This window comes from Sapajus apella, unplaced genomic scaffold, assembly GCF_009761245.1.
Source record: "Sapajus apella isolate SASKATOON/1434 unplaced genomic scaffold, GSC_monkey_1.0 scaffold10, whole genome shotgun sequence".
In the NCBI taxonomy this organism is placed as follows: Eukaryota; Metazoa; Chordata; class Mammalia; order Primates; family Cebidae; genus Sapajus; species Sapajus apella.
The window spans coordinates 12878152-12898932 of NW_022436950.1; the positions used below are offsets into that span (position 1 = coordinate 12878152).

The 20781-nt window shown below is 38.2% G+C and overlaps 1 protein-coding gene across 5 annotated transcripts in view; it reads right to left on the reverse strand.

Moving 5' to 3' along the window:
• Positions 1-11430, reverse strand: part of RHBDD1 (rhomboid domain containing 1) — a 166812-nt gene extending 155382 nt beyond the window's left edge. For 4 of the 5 annotated variants that reach the window (XR_004268941.1, XM_032277635.1, XM_032277633.1 and 1 more), the window contains exon 1: positions 11282-11430. The gene's annotated coding sequence lies outside the window, so the exon portion shown is untranslated. Of the gene's footprint in view, positions 1-8035; positions 9832-11281 lie in introns of those variants that run through there. The other variant, XM_032277634.1, reaches the window with a different exon arrangement.
• Between the last annotated feature and the right edge of the window lie 9351 nt (positions 11431-20781).

The window sequence follows — 20781 nt, forward strand, 5'->3', positions numbered from 1 at the left end:
TGTTGTTTTCTTTCTTTACTACACGACTATTTTGTGTCATCTAAAACAGATACTTTTTGGAAACGGGCAAACAATGTAAAAATATATGTCAATATAGAAAATGTTAAGTCAGTCTAATTCAGAGAAGGCCTTAGGGAATTCCCTGTCTCCTCACCCCAGCCAGGCTTTGAAAGATAAAAACTGGAGAAAAGAAAGGGATTTGAAGAAAATAGCATGATGTGCTATTACCACAGAGACATAAAATACAATAATGTTTGGGGAAGTAGAAGTAATTAGTATGCTCCATTCTGCTCTGCTATAATGCTTGTTTTGAAATGAAAAAATTTGCTCAAATGCAGGTTGTATATTAGGGAGTAATTTGAGCAAAGTACAAATTTCACATTTGATGTATGCAGAAAACTGCAGCAACCTGCTGAAGCAAACTGCATAGAAATTAACAAAATGAGCGATTTTATACATTTCAAACATCTATCAGTTCCCCAGCTCACGGAGTACATTATGAGCTATACCTACCTACACGTGCAGTTACAACTTTCTATATAATTTCAGATAACCCTCCTTCCACTACTTGACAAAAATTCACAAGCTACAATCCTGAGAACTACCTCCACAAGCAAAAGTCAGGACTTTTGAAGGTAAAATGCCATGTTTACTTACATACATAGTACTTACATATTTTTTAAACATTTAATAATGGCTGGTTGTCAACCATTATTATCCCACTTCTACTCCATGTCTCCATGTTTACTCTTACAATTCCATTCTCTTTTTTTGAGAAGGAGTTTTGCTCTCATTGCCCAGGCTAGGGTGCAATAGTGCAATCTCAGCTCACTGCAACCTCTGCCTCACAGGTTCAAGCGATTCTCCTGCCTCAGCCTCCCAAGTAGCTGGGACTACAGGCGCTCACCACCACACCTAACTAATTTTTGTAGTTTTAGTAGGGATGGGGTTTCACCATGTTGGACAGGCTGGTCTTGAACTCCTGACCTCAGGTGAGCCACACACCTTGGCCTCCCAAAGTGCTGGGATTACAAGCGCAAGCCACCATGCCTGGACTACGCTTCCATTCTTTAACCAAAACTACCAAGTTAGAAGTTCTCACTACTCAAATATTCAAAATATCACACGGTTTTCATTTTCTTAGACAAATTAGAATGAGAGGGGAAAAATCCTCTATCAACTATGCTTCTATTTTTCCTTTTCTGATTTCTCTATCAAAGTTGCTTTACTATCCTTCATACAGACTTAAAAAACGAGATTAACTTAATTTTGGCATTTGTTTACTTGACTGTATGTCCTAAATGTGCCAAGGTTTCATGTCTGATTATAGTTATCCAAGGACACAAGCAACATTTGTGCTTGGCCAGATGCTTTCAGTAAGAGAAATAAGTATAGTATTCACTATGAGTATATAATCCTGACCACCAATTTCAGCAAAGAGGTAACGGAAGAATTAAAACAAGAACCCAAGATCAGATGTTCTGACAACACATGCAGCTCAATGAACAAACTGCATTTACATTCATTGTGCATGTTTCACTTCCAGACAGCATACAAGGTCAAACTACTAACTGTCAGTTACAATAAGCTTCTAAACTTCTGGTCAATTACCTGGTTAATAACAAAAGACAAGGCTATGACATCATTACAGTTATAATTAATTTACGCAGATCAGCTTCCTGTTAATCAAATATACCTTTAAAAGCATTTAATTATTTTTCACCTAGAAAGCAACACTCAGCTTTGTTAAATGAAAAGCAATCTTGCTGAACTGCACATGAAAGGCTGTTAGGCTGCTCTAAGACATAAAAGACAAACAGCTTCACAGGGCACACTGCTGCAATACAGGAGCTGTTGCCACATTCACAGCAAACAGAAGCACAAGATGATGGATAATACAACACATTTTAACAGTTTCAGAAGTTGTCAGGGAACTGAGAGTAAAGAGATGGGCTTTGGGAAAAAAAATGTCCCAGTGCTTTTTGTCAAAATTATATATGGGGTAGCAATATTAATATATGCAGTAAAGGACGGCAGTTAAAGGTATGGTCCTTGGCTCTACCATACACCAGCCATGTGCCATTAGGAAAGTTAACCTTCAGAGTCTCAGTTGTAAAAGAAGGTAACATAGGCTCATTTGGTTTCATGAGGATTAAATGGGATTATATGTGTGTGTGTGTGTGTGTATGTATACACACACATACAAAATCACAAATTGTTACATGACAGTGGTTTTGCCCATATAAACAAATAAATTAAGGTTTAAAATAGTTTTAAAGTGTTTTTGATAACATAGTAATTAGCATTTTCCAAGACTTTCTGTGACCCTACATTTTTTTAAAGCTGCATGTGATTAAATTACACATACATTTTTTAAAAGTATAACAAATATAGAGAAGAAACCTGAAAGCAGATATTATTTTTTTTCATTAAATTTTATGTAAAACCTCAAACCAAGATCTCTGTCAATATTCTCTGATAATTTGAGAATTTAATGAGCCTCCATTTTAGGAAAAAAAAAAAAAAAGTGTCAGCTGGCAAAATTCTTTCCCCACCTTTTAAAAGTGTTATATAGTATTAACAAATGATTAGACTATATTTATACATAAAAAATAATGGCTAAAAAATGAAACTACTAGATTTTGTATATGATCTTAAATTTTGCCCCACTGCTAGGTAAATTAGTGCCAACTCCAATTCTGACCCATCACCATTTATGATTTCCAGTATCAATCATAAACCAGTTTATTCTCTCAGAAACCACAAGGTTTAGTGTAATGAGGGCTCATTAAAGTTCTCCAACTGACAGCCCTTCAGACCTAGGGTTTTAAACCAGGAGGCACACAGGGAACAACAATGCCAGCATCCCATGATTGCTCCTTCAAGAAGATTTAAGTGGTTTCATTCTCAGGTTTACTCTGCACCATTTCTTTGTCTACCTAATGTCAATGAAAAAAATAAGAGCTACCACTACTCCCTGCTCTGATTTAAATTAATCTCTGTGTAAGAACTGTTTGTGAATTATTCATGTAACTCAAGTTGTCCCTGCACAACAACCAGTGAAAAGGGGGGAAAGTACACCACGCTTCAAATACATGTTATGTTACCACAAACCACATGGGATGTCCACAAATTATTAGGTGTTAGGCAACAGCTTAGGGCTTTTTGCCTGCACAGCATCAACAATTCATTCTTTCAGAAACAAGAATCTGTCTCCTACTATCATTGGATGTGGTCTTTGGGTGGGGGTGGGGCAGCTATTAATCAAGGTGCCATTTCTAATACTGAGCCCAGGTGATAGTGACCAAAGCTGGAATAATAACTCTTCCCCTGGAATTTAAAACTTGTGCTGAGAAACTATGTGACCAACAACTTTTGGAGCTGGTTCTCAGAGCATGAATTTGAAGAGTTTTCCACATCTACCAAGTCTGCCCAAACCCTAAGAGCTCACTTAGCTACTAACCTTTATGCACATAAACTAGAAAATCTAGAGAAAATGGCTAAACTCCTGCATTCATACACCCAGGACTGAACCAGGAAGAAACTGAATCCCTGAATAGACTAATAATGAGTTCTGAAATTGAGATGGTAACAAATAGCCTGCCAACCAAAGAAAGTCCAGGACCAGATGGATTCACAGTTGAATTCTACTAAGGTACAAAGAAAAGCAGTCACAATTCCTACTGAAACTATTCCAAACAATTGAAAAGAAGTACTCCTCCCTAACTCCTTCTATGAAGCCAGCATTATCCTGATACAAAAACTTGGCAGAGATACAACAACAAAAGAGAAAACTTCAGGCCAATATCCTTGATGAATATCAATGCAAAAATCCTCAATAAAATACTGGCAAACTAAATCTAGCAGCACATCAAAAAGCTTATCTCCCATGATCAAGTTGGCTTCATCACCCAGGTGCAAGGTTGGTTCAACATACACCAATCAATAAATGTGATTCATCACATAAACGGAACTAAAGACAAAAACCACATGATTATCTCATGGATGCAGAAAAGGCCTTCAATAAAATTCAACATTCCTTCATGCTAAAAACACTCAATAAACTAGGTGTTAAAGGCACATACTTCAAAATAATAAGAGCCATATGCGACAAACCCTCAGCCAATATAATACTGAATGGGCAAAAGCTAGAAGCATTACCCTTGAAAACCAGCACAAGACAAGGATGCCCTCTCTCACCACTCCTGCTCAACACAGTATTGGAAGTTCTGGCCAGGGCAATCAGACAAGAGAAGGAAATAAAGGGTATTCGAATAGGAGGAGAGGAGATGAAATTATCTTTGTCTGCTTATGATATGATCCTTTATCTAGAAAAGCCCATCATCTCAGTCCAAAAGCTTCTTAAGCTGATAAGCAACTTCAGCAAAGTCTCAGGATACAAAATCAATGTGCAAAAAATGCTAGCATTCCTATATACCAACACCAGGCAAGCCGAGAGCCAAATCCTGAATGAACTCCCATTCGCAATTGCTACAAAAATAAAATACCTAGGAATACAGCCAATAAGGAAGTGAAAGACCTCTTCAAGGAGAACTACAAACCACTGCTCACAGAAATCAGAGAGGACACAAACAAATGGACAAACATTCCATGCTCATGAACGGGAAGAATCAATATCATCAAAATGGCCATACTGCCCAAAGTAATTGATAGATTCAATGCTATTCCCATTAAACTTTCTAATTCCTCCCTAACTCCTTCTATGAAGCCAGCATTATCCTGATACCAAAAACTGGCAGAGACACAGCACCAAAAAAGAAAACTTCAGGCCAATATCCTTGATGAACATCAATGCAAAAATCCTCAATAAAATACTGGCAAATTGAATCCAGCAGCACATCAAAAACTTATCTACTATGATCAAACACAGAAGACATTCTTCACAGAATTAGAAAAAAACTATTCTATGGAACCAAAAAGAGCGCAAGTAACCAAGACAATTCTAAGCAAAAAGAACAAAGCTGGAGACATCACACTACGAGACTTCAAACTATACTAAAAGGCTACAGTAACCAAAACAGCATGGTACTGGTATAAGAACAGACACATAGGCTGATGGAACAGAATAGAGAACTCAGAAATAAGACTGCACACCTAAAATTATCTGATCCTTGACAAACCTAGCCAAAACAAGCAATAAAGGATTCTCTAATAAATGGTACTGGGAAAAATAGCTAGCCATATGCAGAAAATTGAAACTAGAACCCTTCCTTTGACTACATACAAAAATTAATTCAAGATGAATTAAAGACTTAAATGTCAAACCTAAAACTATAAAAACCTTAGAAGAAAATCTAGGTGATACCATTTAGGACATAGGCATGGGCAAAGATTTCATGACCAAAACATCAAAAGCAACTGCAACAAAAGTAAAAATTGAGAAATGAAACCTGATTAAACTAAAGAGCTTCTACACAGCAAAACAAACTATCATCAGAGTGAACAGAGAACCTACAGAATGGGAGAAAATTTGTACAATCTATCCATCTGACAAAGGTTTATATCCAGCATCTTCAAGGAACTTAAACAAATTTAGAAGAATAAAACAGGCCCATTAAAAAGTGGGGCAAAGGACATGAATAGACACTTCACAAAAGAAAACATACATCTAGCCAAAAAAAACATGAAAAAAAGCTCAACATCGCTCATCATTACAGAAATGCAAATCAAAACCACAATGAGATACTATCTCATGCCAGTCGGAATGGCTATTATAAAAAACTCAAAAAACAACAGATGCTGTAGAGGTTGCAGAGAAAAAAGGAATGCTACTGCGCTGTTGGTGGGACTGTAAGTTAGTTCAACCACTGTGGAAGAAAGCGTGGTGATTCCTCAAAGATCCAGAGGTAGGAATACCATTTCACTTAGTATTCTCATGACTGGGTAAACAGCCAAAGGAATAGAAATCATTCTCTTATAAAGATACACGCATATGTATGTTCAGTGCAGCACTATTCACAATAGCAAAAACATGGAATTGACCTAAATGCCCATCAACGATAGATGGAGAAAATGTGGTACATAGAGAATTCTATGCAGCCATAAAAAGGAATGAAATCATGTCCTTTGCAGGGGCATGGATAAAGCTGGAAGCCATTATCCTCAGCAAACTAATATGAGAACAGAAAACCAAACACTGCACGTTCTCACTTACAACTGGAAACTAAATGATGAGAACACATGGATACATGGTGGGGGAACGCCACACACTGGGACCTGCCAGAGGGGTGGGGTAGGCAGGGAGAGCATCAGGAACAATAGCTAATGGATGCAGTGCTTGATACCTAGGTGACGGGATGATCTGTGCAGCAAACTACAGTGGTACATGTTTACCTATGCAACAAACCTGCACATTTTACACATGTACCCTTGAACTTAAAAGTTGAAGAAAAAAAAAATAGCTGTGTGTGGCAATGCATATCTGTAGTCCCAGCTACTCAGGAGACTGAGGTGGGAGGATCAACTGAGGCCAGGAGGTCTCAGCTATAGTGGGTCAAGATCAAACCACTGCACTCCAACCTGGGTAACAGAGTAAGACCCTGTCTCAAAAAAATAAATAAATGAAAAATGAATATGTCTTGAAAGAAAAAAAGAAATTCCCTTCAATATGTTGAGACAAGGGGACTACATGGGCAGTGTGCACAAAATTCATTCCTACACTTGTTCAAATTTAGAATCATAACTGAATTATTACAACACACATAATTCCAAAATTGCTGGTATTGGTAATATTTTTTAAAAGGTAGTGAATTTTTTTCACAGTATTGTCCAAGAGACTTTTAATTCAAGAAAAAAAACCCAAATTATATGTAGTTGCCAAAACACACATATACACACACAAGTGCACAAACACACCCCTATATATTATTTATAAAACCGAAGTCAGTGTAAGTAACATTTATATTTATTTCATTCATTGCTATCCTGATATTGTGATTTTGCATTAAAAAATGCACAAGCAAGTTAACACCTGGAGAAACAGCTGTTGGTGCAATGACAACATTCCTGGAGCTAATGTCAAAAGATCTGGGGTCAAATATGGATGTCATCATGTATTAGTACGTGGCCTTGGACAAATCATGTAATTGGTACTGCTGAGTTTCTGTTTATCTATAGATGGAAAAAATTTCCACTTACATCCTAGAATCACTGTCAAAATAAATGAAATGGCGTGTTGTGACACCAAGTTTTTCACTCTCCTTTCCTGTCCTTAAAGTAGCCTTTCCTGCCCTTAGAACTAGACTTTATTGCTGTGTAATTATGAGGTGCAGGTAACAATGTCCAAGAAACTAGACGGTGAATAACCTCAATATGCAAACCTGAATGTTAGTTGGCTATCATCTAGATCCCAAAGGGTTCTTGCACACTAACTGTTGCTTCCCAGAAATCTGATTTTCTTTCCTGAATACAGCCAAAATCACCTATGGGCTTTGAAATATCACCATCATGATACTGCACAAAGCAGCTGGTTGACTGAAAGTGACTACCCCTCCCCCACACTCCAGCTGTCACCAGGAAACCCTCCTCAATGTGTGAAAAAGACAATATCACTAACTACCACTATTAACAACAATCTAACAAATACTTAGCATTTGAAATTATTTTTCTTATGAAGGCTCATTATTAACTAACAATTAACTGTCTAAAAAAGCACTTTACCATATAAAGTAGTTGCTTTCATACAACAAAAAAATGATAGGGCTATAAACACAAGTAATACATTTCCTTTAACTTCCTGTTTCTTTTTCCCTGAGTCATTTGTAATCCTAAACAACAGTCAGTTAAAATATCAAATAGCTTTCAATAGTGATAGAGCTGTCACAACTTGGACGGATTTTTTTTAAAGCTAATTCCTCAAAAAAGTGCACAGAATCCTACTTTGTAAAGTATGGGTCAGGTAGATTTTTGTTTTCTCAATAATCACTCACTCCCCCACATGAGAAGCCATTCATATGGTGACATGGCTGCCAACCTTGGAAATCCTCTTCAGAACAAGTTTGTGAATCCCACTCACCAGAATTCTTAATGCCATTACTTTTTAGGCATAGCTCATGCCCTGAGGATTTCTATTTCACCACAGAGTTTCACGTTCCTCAGCTCCTGAGGTTTACAGATAAGATTAAGAGGCTCCCTGTTGAAAAAAGATATGAGGACCACTGTTTACATGACTATAACTGCAACATAAAAGGAAATCTACCTTTTAAAGAATCACTTCTGTTTTTAATCGTTTAAAAGAACTTTTACATATACATGTATTTATCTAACTTTACATAAATGTACAGATTGTTTGATTTTATACTTGTTTCCCCCACCCACCACATTCTAATACATTGACAAGTAAACAAAATTATGACCTAGTATGAGTTCTTTCAAGTATTTTCTGTGCTCAGACATTAATATGCAATATATACACACAAAAATACATGTAATAGATGTTGTTATCACTTAAAATAGAATGTGAAAGTTTTCACTTTGCTATCATTAAGCATTTGTGTTTTTAAAAAATATTAGCAATTTCAGGGCTAACGGCATTTTCTTATTCTTTAGCACATAGCTTCAATGAGGTCTCATTTTCTGTAACAGTGCCCCCTTCTCTAGCTGACTGGTCCTCATTAACAGAAGGTACTTTATTACCCATCCCCGACCTTTGGATATTTACCTTCCCATAAACATCCAAAACAATTTATAGAAGTTGCTCTGTTACAGCGATAAGACTCAAGATTGGGTTTTTTCCATGTAAAGTTTTAACATTTTTCAGGTGTTTGTTTTTTGTTATTCACAATAATGTTAAAGTTTTGACTCTTCATCTTTTATGGTTAAAAAGAAAAGCAGTGGAGTTAGGTAATAAAATTACCTCATTTATAAAAATATTATAAAATGAATGGCATAAAGTTAGGTTTGGGGTGATAAACACCTTTTTTCTCCCCTTGTCCTACATGCAACATTTACTGAGCCTCTACGCCTAAAACAAGGTGGACATGTTTTATGCATTACTTCATTTAATTCAATGGCCTGAAGCAGCACATCCTATGACTCCTACTTTACAGGAGAAATTAAAGTGGGAAGGGTGTTAATTTGTCTAATGGAAACAATCACTAAGTAGCAAAGGCAAGATTCAGAGCAGGGCCTGTCTGACCCAAAACCACAGATAGAGATTTGCCTCTCTGATAAGGAGAACAAAAACATATTTGAGGCCTTTGAAAAATAAACATTTCATGATGAGACAGTGCCAGTTTGGTGGCAAAGCTAATGAAATTATTTGCAGAAGTAATAATCCATCCAAAGTGACTCATGTTTATGTGAAAACTCTCTCAATATCCAGGAGCCATGGTGTAGCCTTGGGGGCAGTGTGTTCTAATGAAAACCACATGTGTAGGCCACGGTTTGGCAAAGAACCTAGGCTTTAGAGCAGCTGCCCTAAATCCTGAGTATTTATTTCTCCCCCTACACGGAGCCCCTGAAAGAGGTAAAGTTGTAAGAAAACACTGCATCCAAAAAACACAGGAGGTTGAGGGCACTCCTGTGATCCTTCCTGCAAATGGAGCTATCTAGAGAGACATGATACCGTCTTCGCTATCGTGGAGCTGTGTGACATATGGGAAACAAAGATAAGGATACAAACATCTTCAGCCTTGGCTTTTGCTTACAAGTCACTAAGATACGATACTTCTCAACTGGTCTTTACCAAATTCCGGGTCAAAAGAAGGTAAAACTAAACTCAAGACAAGGCATGGGGATCACCTGAGGTCATGAGTTCGAGACCAGATTGGCAAACGTGGTGAAACCCTGTCTCTACTAAAAATACAAACATTAGCCCGGCATGGTGGTACACGCCTGTAATCCCAGCTACTCGGGAGGCTGAGGCAGGGGAATCGCTTGTACCCGAGAGGCAGGGGTTGCAGTGAGTTGAGATCGCACCCTTGCTCTCCAGCCTGGGCAGCAGAGGGAGACTGTCTCCAAATAAATAAATAAAACTGAAGAGATCAGAGGGCCAAAGAATCAAAAATTACTCTTCAACATGAATACTAACGCTATTCTTAAAAATACTACAATAGAGTACGTACTGCTATAACTTTCAACATCCTGCATCCAACAACCTTGACTACACAGAGTTGAGAACGCTGAGGTAAACAAAATACTAAGCATTAAACATTTTTCTTGCATTTTCGTATTACAGCCCTATAAGGTAACGTGTCCAAGTTTCTCCATCTAGGAATTACTTCAATTCAAATTCCATTATATATGACTTCACAATGGGTGTTATCACTACGCCAGTAATTCTCAAACTTTAGCATCCAGGCAACTGAAAGCCTTGTTAAAATATATTTTTGATTCGGTAAGTTTGAGGTAAGACCCCTAAATGTGCATTTCCAAGAAGTTCCCAAGTGATGCTGATGCTAGAGTCCTGGGACTATTTAGAAACCAATGCACTTCTACTCTCCTTGGAAAAAGTGCTTGCTTTCCACAGCGATGCCAGTCCCGCAGCAAACTAGAAGCTTTTAGTTTATTAGAACCATCCCCGAAAAGACACACAACTGTGAGAAATCAAACAAAGGCTTCTAACAAGCAATTTCAAAGGGGGGAAAAAAAGTCTGGGTGTACTGCAAAGAAACCTAAACACCTCGATAACTGAATCATAACTAAGCAGGCAATCATTCATTTTGACAGTAACGCTTAGTTTTTAAGAGAGTTTATGCTCAGTTTGGAAAAACAAGCCTGTGATACGTTTCTTGCAAAGGTCTATCCAAAGGTTTTTAGGGTTTGGGCAGAAAGGGTTTACTTTGGTAGACTTTTTGTCCTTTAATTACTGTGGTGAGAATTAGGCTTGTTCTGAGAAACTGAAAGTTTTCCCGAGGGCACCTGAAACTGCAGGCTGTGCTACTGATGCAACGTCATTGCAGGATTGCATGATTCAAACTTCCTGCTTTCAAAAGGAACCCTTCATACTCGCTCAGAGCCAACCCCTTCCTCCGAGTATGAGTACGTCGCTCCCGAGCCGACAGGCGGAGATGGGGCAACGTCGACGGGACCCGAGTGGAGTTGTCCCAGGAAACCCCCTCCTAGCTCTCGGATTTGCCCGGGACGGGGAGGCTGTACCTCCAACCCCGCAACGCCTCCCTCGCCCTAGCTCCCCGGGAGGCGCCGACCTCCGCCCGGCAGCCCCCGACCCGGCCGCCGGCGCCCGCAGCCCCGGGAAATCGCGAGAGACGCCGCGCAGAACCGACAACAGCAGCGAGACCACACAGATGCGGAAACTCACGCTCTCTACGACCAGCCTGCGTCCCCACGTCTTTGCGTGCACGTGCGTCATCACGCACGTTCCCAATTCCCCTGCGCCCCGGGTAACTGCCGGCCAGGTGCGGGAGGGGAGGGCTTTAAAGCGGACGGCTCGGCCGCAGCGCATGCCTAGTTGTGTGGGCCCGCGTTCTGCTGTTTGCGGACCGCGTGGGGCTGCAGTGGCCAAAAAGGGGCCGCGAGGGCACAGCAAGGCAAAACCGCAGGCAGAGCGCAGTAGGGAGAGCGTAGACCCTCGCCCTGTCCTCCAAGCTCCATGTGCAATGTGGATAATAATATTCCTTACTGCCATAAATAGCCACTGGCAGCTTACCACACGTAAAGCAGACCAGCGACCTGCGCTCGAGGGACAGGACAAAGAGGGGAGAAGCGGCGAGTGGGTCCTGGCCGCCTGCCCCGGGGGTCGCCTCTGCCCGGGATCTCTGCCGGGAAACTTCGTCCTTCTCGGCCCCAGCGCAGCGGCAGACTGGGGAGCTGCTGCCCGGAGCGCCTGTGAGTCGGAGGGTGGGAAGGACGCTCTCCCGCTTCAGGAGCTATCTGCAGACCGCGGGAGGGCGGCTTATCACAGAGTCCCAGAGCCGGCCAGCAGGGCAAGATCGCGGGGTGCACCTTTCACTCCCAGAAGCTTGAGTCTGGAACTGCACCACGCAGCGTTTGCCCATTTTGAGGGTTTTAGGTGTTTCGTATTAAAGTTCATAGAATTTTGATTAATAGATCATTTGATACAATTTTAATTGCTACTCGGGAGCAAGTTTTATGTTCAGTTGTAGGAGTCAGGCTAAGTTAAATGTTGCAAGTGCTATCTATATTTATTTCATAAGATATATAAAAACTGTCTTACAGCGGGCGCGGTTACTCACACCTGTAATCCCCACACTTTGGGAGGTCGAGGCAGGAGGCTCGCTTGAGCTCAGGAGTTTAAGACCAGCCTGGATAGCAGTGAGACCTTGTCTCTAAAAAACCACAGACCGAATGCAGTGGCTCACGCCTGTAATCCGAACACTTTGGGAGCCGAGACAGGCGGATCACCTGAGGTCAGAAGTTCAAAAACAGCCTGGCCAACCTGAGAAACCCCGTCTCTACTAAAAATACAAAAATTAGCCAGGCATGGTGGTACGCGCCTGTAATCTCAGCTAATCTGGAGGCTGAGGCAGGAGAGTCGCTTGAACCCTGGAGGCAGAAGTTGCAGTGAGCTGAGATCCTTCCACTGCACTCCAGCCTGGGCGACGGAGTGAGAATCCGGAAAAAAAAAGAAAAACACCAAAAACTGTCTTCTTATTTGGTATGGAATTTTCTGATCCGGTAAAGATGCTCTTTTTCCAAGGCTGAATCCGAGTATAGGTGGTTTAGTGTTGCTGTTTGTTTATTGGAAGTTGTAGCAGCTGTGTTTAGATAGTCTGCTGAAACAAATACTGCCTAAACCGGAAGAGTTTATATTTTGCCATTGTGTATTAAAACTCTTCAGAGAGATATTTATTCTGGAGTTTGAAATGTAAGTGAAAATGTGGCTCATGCATAGGTGTGAGTGTACATATGACTTTCAAGTGACAAAGAAGATTCTTAGCAAATTGAATAATTCCTTAAGACTTATCAGTTACCCCTTTCCTAGAAAAACAATATACTCCAAAAGCTCAGCTGACAATGAGAAACTGCATTTCTGGAAATGAAAAGTCAAATGGATGTGGGGAAAAATAAATTGTCTATAGAGGCATTTTCTATATTTCCCTAAAGGGGGAAATGTGTAATTTCTCAAAAGGAAGAAGTCCTCATTTATCCTTCTGATCCACAGTCATATGAATCCATTCAGCTAATGTTAATCTTATCTTCTATTCTCCATCACTCTCTACACCTTTCTATAATTGCATCATTTTCTTGTCTTTATCATAATGCATCAAATACAGAGGTGATTTTAAGGAAGCCACCAACTAAGAAGCCTCGATTCAGTAATTCCATTAAAATGTAGAAATAATAGGAATTAAGAATATACATAGGTAATTATGTTCTGTTTCACATATTATCAATGAAAAATTTCATAGACATTTAAGAAGTAGAAGACATTTGACAGGTAGAAAAAAAATCTACCTTTTTAAAAATGCCCTTTTCTTTTGTCCTATGTGATTTGTTGAGCAGACTGGATTTTTTTTTAAGTTTATTGAAATGAGCATGTTATAACATGCTCATATCCCATTTAAATTGACAAACATCACTTGGATAATAACTGTATATCTTAAATATTAATATATGAAGCAGTTAGCACCATCCTTTCACTGAGCAAGGCTTAAAAATACCAAAGAATCAATGCCAGAAGAAATTCTTTAACATAAAAGGTATGTAATGACTACATTGCCATATACATCAATGATTTCTAAATGCTCAAAAGTATATATCTCAATCATGAGATGAGGCAGCAGTATGCACATTGTGTGTAATATGTGAGACATTTAATGGTCTAAAATAATTTTTTTAACTTTTACTAAGGCTTACAGAAAAGCAGCAATACCTATGATTAAATCACCTGACTTATATGAATGTTTCTAAGATGTGGTGCTTGCACATAAGCAGAGGAGTTGTGGTAACAACCCTTGTACAGTTCACAAATCCATGACAGAAACTGGCAGGAAGGTAAACAAGCGCCATTCTCAGTTTTCAGAAGCCAGCCAGAAAGTGAGAGGATGACAGGCAACAATACCACCCAACAACACCAGGCAACAAATACACACCTGGATTATCTTTTAAAGGGAGAAGCTGTTTGAATTTCTAATTGTTTTAATGAAGTAAATATTGATTACTGTTACACCCAAAACATACTAAAATATGTGTAAGACTGATCAAAGATTTATAACAAATAATTCAAGACTCAATTTAAGGACTGAAAAGTGAGAACGGGTTCATGTAACATAATGATAATAAGAACAACAATACTTAACAGTAGACCATGCAGACATTAACCATGAGAGATTTGTAGTGGCTATACTAATATCAGATGAAATAGACTTTAAGACAAGAAATATTTATTTTCTTTTTTTTCTTTTTGTGACAGAGTCTCTCTCTGTTGCCCAGGTTGGAGTACAATGGCACGATCTCAGTTCATTGCAACCTCTGCCTCCTGATTTCGAGCAATTATCTTGCCTCAGCCTCCTGAGTAGCTGGGACTACATGCACCCATCCCCATGCCTAGCTGATTTTTTGTATTTTTTTTTTTTAGTAGAGATGGGTTTTAGCCATGTTGGCCAGGTTGGTCTCCAACTCCTGACCTCAGGTGATCCACCTGCCTCAGCCTCCCAAAGTGCTGGGATTACAGGTATAAGCCAGTGTGCCTGGCCTACAATAAATATTTCTAGAGACAGAAATTCCATACTGATTAAGAGGGTCAATACATTGAGAAGATATAACAATTATAAATGTATATGCACCTAGTAACAGAGCCCTAAGTTCATGAGGCAAAAATGATTGAACTGAATATAGAAATATACAAACAACAGTTGTTTGATATCTCAGTACCCTACTCCCAATAATGTATGGAACAACTAGCCAGAAAATCACTATGTATATAGAAGCCTTGAGCAAGACTCTCAACCTGATATGTGCAGACCACTGTACTTAATGACAGCAGATTTTACGTTCTTTTTAAGAAGTATACTCTCCAGGGTAGCCATATGGTAGGTCATAAATAAGTCTCATAAATTTAAAAGAATTGAGATCATACAAGGTTCATGCTGTCTAGTTATAATGGATTAAATTGGGGATTGACAATAGAAAGAAATTTGGAAATTCCCCAGATGTTTGGAAATTAGATTACTTATCGGCCAAGGAAGAAGTACTAAAGCAGATTAGAACGTATTTTGAAATGAATGAAAGTGAAAACATATTGAAGTCACGCACTGCAGCTAAAACAGTGATCAGAAGGGTATTCATTCCTTAAACACCAAGGAAAAGAGTTTCAAATCTACACTTCCACCTTGAAAACCAGAAAAAGAGGAAGAACTTAAAGCTTTAGCAAAAGGGGGAAGTAATGATCATGTTGCAAATGAATGAAATAAGTAACAGAAAATAGAGAAAATGAAAATCAATTTTTGAAAAAAAAAGTAAAATTAATGAGCCTATATTAAGCTGACCAAAATAGTTTAAAAGACCAAAATTAGGAATCAAAGCAGGTACATCATTACCAACCAAAATTAAAAAGATTGTAAGAGACTGTAAATAACATTGTGCCAATAAATTAGACAATGCAGATGAATTGGACAAATTCCTAGATAGACACAAATTGTCAAAACTGAATAAAAAATCCAAAGAGACTTCATTTTCTACGGTTATTGTAAAAAAAAATACATATATTACAAACTAGGTGGCTCATGACAACAGAAATTTATTATCTGACAGTTCTAGAGACTTGAAGTTCAAGATCACAGTGTTGGCAGGGCCATGCTCCCTCTGAAACCTAAAGGAGGGAATTCTTGTCTCTTTCCTGCTGCTGGTGTTTCCAGCAATCCTTGGCCTTTCTTGGTGCTCCTTGGCTTTGTAGCTGCCGCACTTCAGTCTTTGCCTGCATCACTGACATGCGTTGTTCCCTCACGTGCCTGTGTCCTAGAGGTTGAAGTGCCCAGCCTACTCCAGTATGACTTCATCTTAACGAATTACATCTGCTGTGACCCTCTTTTGAAATAACATATTCTGAGGGACTGGGGGTTAGGACTTCAACATATCTTTTTGGATGACACTGTTTAACCCATAACAGACATAACAAGTACAGAAATTTAATACTTTCCACAAAGAAAATCTTCCCACAAATAGAAGCCCTGGTCTGGATGGATTCACTGGGGTCAATCCATCAAATATTTAAGGAAGAAATAACACCATCATACACAAACTGTTTCGGAAAATAGAACAGTTCTCCACTTATTCTGTGGGGATATTATTACCCTGATAACAAATTCAGACAAAGATATTACAAGATCAGCATCCCTTGTGAACATACAAAAATTCCAAATAAAGAATTAACAAGCCAAATATAGTAATATATATGAAGGATAGATCATATACCATGAATGCAAATTTGATTTTACATTGAAAAAGGCCAGGTGCAGTGGCTCACACCTGTAATCCAAGCACTTTGGAAGGCCGAGGTGGGAATCTTTGAGCCCAGGAATTTGAGAGAAGCTTGGGCAAGATGGTGAGATCCTGTCTACGCAACAAGTTAAATAAGCCAGGCACGGTGGCACACACCTGTAGTTTCAGCTACTCAGGAGGCTGAGGCAGGGAGATCAATTGAGCTCAGTAGTTCAAGGAACAGTGAGCTGAGATTTTGCTACTGCAGTCCAGCCTGAGTAACAAAGGGAGACCTCATCTCTTAAAAAATAAAAAAAATTCATATCTGGGCACTGTGGTATGCACCTGTAGTTCGAGCTACTCAGGATGCTGAAGCAGGAGGATTACATGAGGCCAGGAGTTTGAGGCTGTAGTGGGCTATGTTTGCATCTTTGAATAGCCAGTGCACTCTAGACTGGGCAATAAGCAAGACCCTCTTGGCAAAAAATTAATATAAAACACCATATTAATAAGCTAAAGGATAAAAACCATGTGAGCGTCTGTCTTAGTCTATTTGAGCTGCTATAACAAAAATTCCATAAATTGGCTTATAAGCAACAGAAATTTATGTCTCAATTCTGGAGCCTGGAAAGTTGACAAATGAAGCATCATGGACACATTGTGTCTGATGAGCTCCTGCCTCGTCATAGACAGTGCCCTCTTGCCTTCTCACTGTGTCCTTCCATGGTGGAAAGGAGAACTAGCTCTCTGGGGTCTCTTATAAGAGCACAATCTCATTCCTGGGAGTTTTGTCCTCATGACGTAATCCCCTCCCAAAGGCTCCACATCCTAATAACGTCACCTTGGAGATTAGAATTTGAACATAAGAATTTTGGGGCAACACAAATATTCAGCCCATAGCATCATCTCCATACATGTAAAAAAGCATTGTTTTAAATCCAATGTGTATTTATGATAAAAGCTCTCTAGAAAGTAAGAAGGGAAGGGAACTCCTTCATTCTGGTAATAATAAAGGACATCTATAAAAAACCTACAGTCAATATCATACTTAATATAAAACACCAAAAGCTTTTCCCCTAAGGTTAGAAAAAGAATGTCTGCTCTCACCACTTCTATTGAACATTGTACTGGAGATTGCAGCTAGCGTAATAAGAGAAACAAAAGAAAGAAAAGGATCAAAATGAGTAGGAAAAAGTGAAAGTCTTTATTCACAGATGACCTGATCTTATATGTAGAAACACACACACACGCACACACACAAAGATAAAAACTACTAAATAAGTTTAGCACAGCCTCAGGATAAATTTTTTTTAAATCATATTTCTGTATACTACAAATTAGCAGTCTGAAAATAAAATTGAGAAATCGATTTCATTCCAGGTAGCATAAAAAGAATAAAATGTTTAGGAATATTAGAAAGAAATTAAGAACAGAAGTGTAAGGCTTGTACACCAAAAAATACTTAACAGGGCGGAGAGAAATTGACATTCCACATTCATGGAATGGAAGCCTCAATATTGTTAAAATGGCACTCCTTCTTAAATTAACCTATAAAGTCAATACACATTCCCTCTCAAAATTTTAGCAGGCTTTATTGAGGTACAAACTTGATAAGTTAATCTGTATAATCTGGAATAAAAGACCTAGAATAGCCAAAACAATTTTGAAAAAGAAGAATAAAGTTGGAGGAATTATTTTACTAAATTTCAAATTGTATTATAAAGTTATAGTGATCGTGAGAGTGTGCTATTGGTGTAAGAATAGGCATAGAGATCAACAGAACAGAATAGAATCCACTATGTGGTCAGTTGATTTTCAACAAAATTGCTAAGGCAATTTAATGGGGAAAGGATAGTCTTTTCATCAAAGAATGCTGGCAAAGTTGGACGTCTGTATGAAAAAATGCTATGAACTTGGGCCCACACAATACACAAAAATTAACTCCAAATAGATTATAGGCCTAAATGTAACAGCTAAAACTACAAAATTTCTCGAAGAAATCACAAAAGAAAATCTTTGTCATCTTACATTAGGCAAATACTTCTACATAGGACAGGAAACGTATAATCCACAAAAGAAAAAATTCATAAATTGGACCTTCTCAAAATCAAAAAAAGTGCTTAAAAGATACCATTAAGAAAATGAAAATCACATTAGAGATTGGAAGAAAATATTTGTAAATATTATATCTAATAGAGGATTTTCATCTGGAATATATAAAGTACTCTTACCAGTCAAGAATAAAACAATTCAGTTAAAAAGTAGACAAATGAGTTGAATATATTCTTCACCAAAGAAGATATATGAGTAATGAGCATATGAAAATATTCTCAACATCATTAGTAATTAGGCAAATGCATATTAAAGCCACAATGAGAATCCACTCCACATTCCCTTAAGATGCTGTAATAAAAAAAGACAGAATTATGGCAAGAATGTGGAGTAACTGTGATGCTCATACTTTGCTGATGGGATTATAAAGTGGTGTGGCCACTTTGGAAAATAGTTATGCAGTTTTTTAGAAAGTTAAACATACACTACTATACAAGCCAGCAATATTACTCTTAGGAATCTACGCAAGAGAAATGAAACATATGTCCACAAAAGACTTGCCTGCAAATTTTATGACAGCATTATTCATAATAGGCAAAACTATAAACAATCCAAATGCCCATCAACAGTTAATGATTAAGCAATGAAAAACAAATAAACTACTGATTCATCCTATAACATGGCTGAGCCTCAAAAATATTATGCTAGTTGAGAGAACTCAAACCCCAAAGTCTACAGATAGTGTTATTCCATTTATATGAAATGTCCAGAAAACGCAAATCTATAGAAACAGAAAACAGATCCACGGTTGCTTAGGACCAGGAGCAGGAGCAGATTAGCTGTAAATGAGCATGAGAAAACGTTTTGGAACTGTGAAAATGTTCTAACACTGGATGGTGATGATGGTTGCCTATAAATTTATTAACACTATAAATTTATTAAAAATCACAAACTATACACAGATAATCCATGAATATTTTGCTATGTAAATTCCACCTTAACAAAGCTATTTAAAGATAACCCGGTCTGTACATGGATGGTCACTTATGTACAAGGCCTAGTAAAGACTGACCATGGCAGTCCTACCCAGGCCCTAGCCATCCACATGCTATGCTCAAGAAATTATTCTTGTGATGAAGGATAACCATCACATGTGGATCTCATGCCCTAAGAGCTTCTAGCTTTGTAAAGAAACAAAGGGATCTATGTTACTATCAATGAAATCAGATAGAACTATCTGCTTTAAGTGAAGTTTTAAATTAACTTGGGAGTTTATGGGATGAGGACATTGGCTAGAGCTGTAGAGATGGGAGAATACTTTATGGAGCTGGCATTTGAATACTTAATGTGTAAATGGGTGGTATTGGACTTACTGAATTAAATGGAAGAACATTGCAGGCCAAACATAAAAACAAAACAAAAAAAGGCAAAGTGAGAACAATATTTTGAGGAATCATTATGGTGATGTATAAGATTTTATGTAGTATTTTAGCAGGATATTATTTTGATCAACAGTAAGGAATAAGAGGCATAAGTATGCCATCATGTGCAATGTTCTTGGTGTGTGAGCATTACAATTTGGACACCAGACTAAATAGAGTAGATAATTTTTAAACTGTACTTTAGGTTCTGGGGTACATGTGCAGATCATAAAGGATTGTTGCATAGGTACATACATGGCAATGTGGCTTGCTGCCTCCATCCCCCTGTCACCTATATCTGACATTTCTCCCCATGTTATTCCTCCCCAAGGCACATAATCATCAGATTCACCAGGGTTGAAATGAAGGAAAAAATGCTAAGGGCCATGTCTTAAGAAATAATAATAATTTTTAAAAAATACTGTCTATTAAAGTGTCTTAGAAATTCTTGTAATGATCTTTTCTTTGAGTCTTTATACAGAAATGGTTTTTCATTGGTGTAAAAGAAGAATGTAGAATTAAGAATCTATCATGATTGTTCTACAGCCAGTGAGAATCATGTCAGTTGTTACCAAAACTACAAATAGAAGCAATGCATTTGCAAGTAGATCTGCCAAGTGTAATTATCCTGACATATTTATGGACATTATTATAATTGCATATCAATTTTCACTAATCAACTCTCAATTAATCTAATGGAACTGAGAAGAGCTGAGATAACAATAAAGTAATGTGTGTTACACAGCAAGTGTTTTAATACTTAAACAATTCTAATGCTTAAACTCCTGCCTTTAGATCAGCCATTCCCTGATTTCCAATCATACCATAAATAGATAATTTTATTTCCTATTTTGGGCCTTAAACCAATGAAACCTCATTCTCTACTCATGCAGTGTCTACATGTTTTCCTAAGAAGTAGAAATCTTCTTAGAAAAATCTCCTTGAT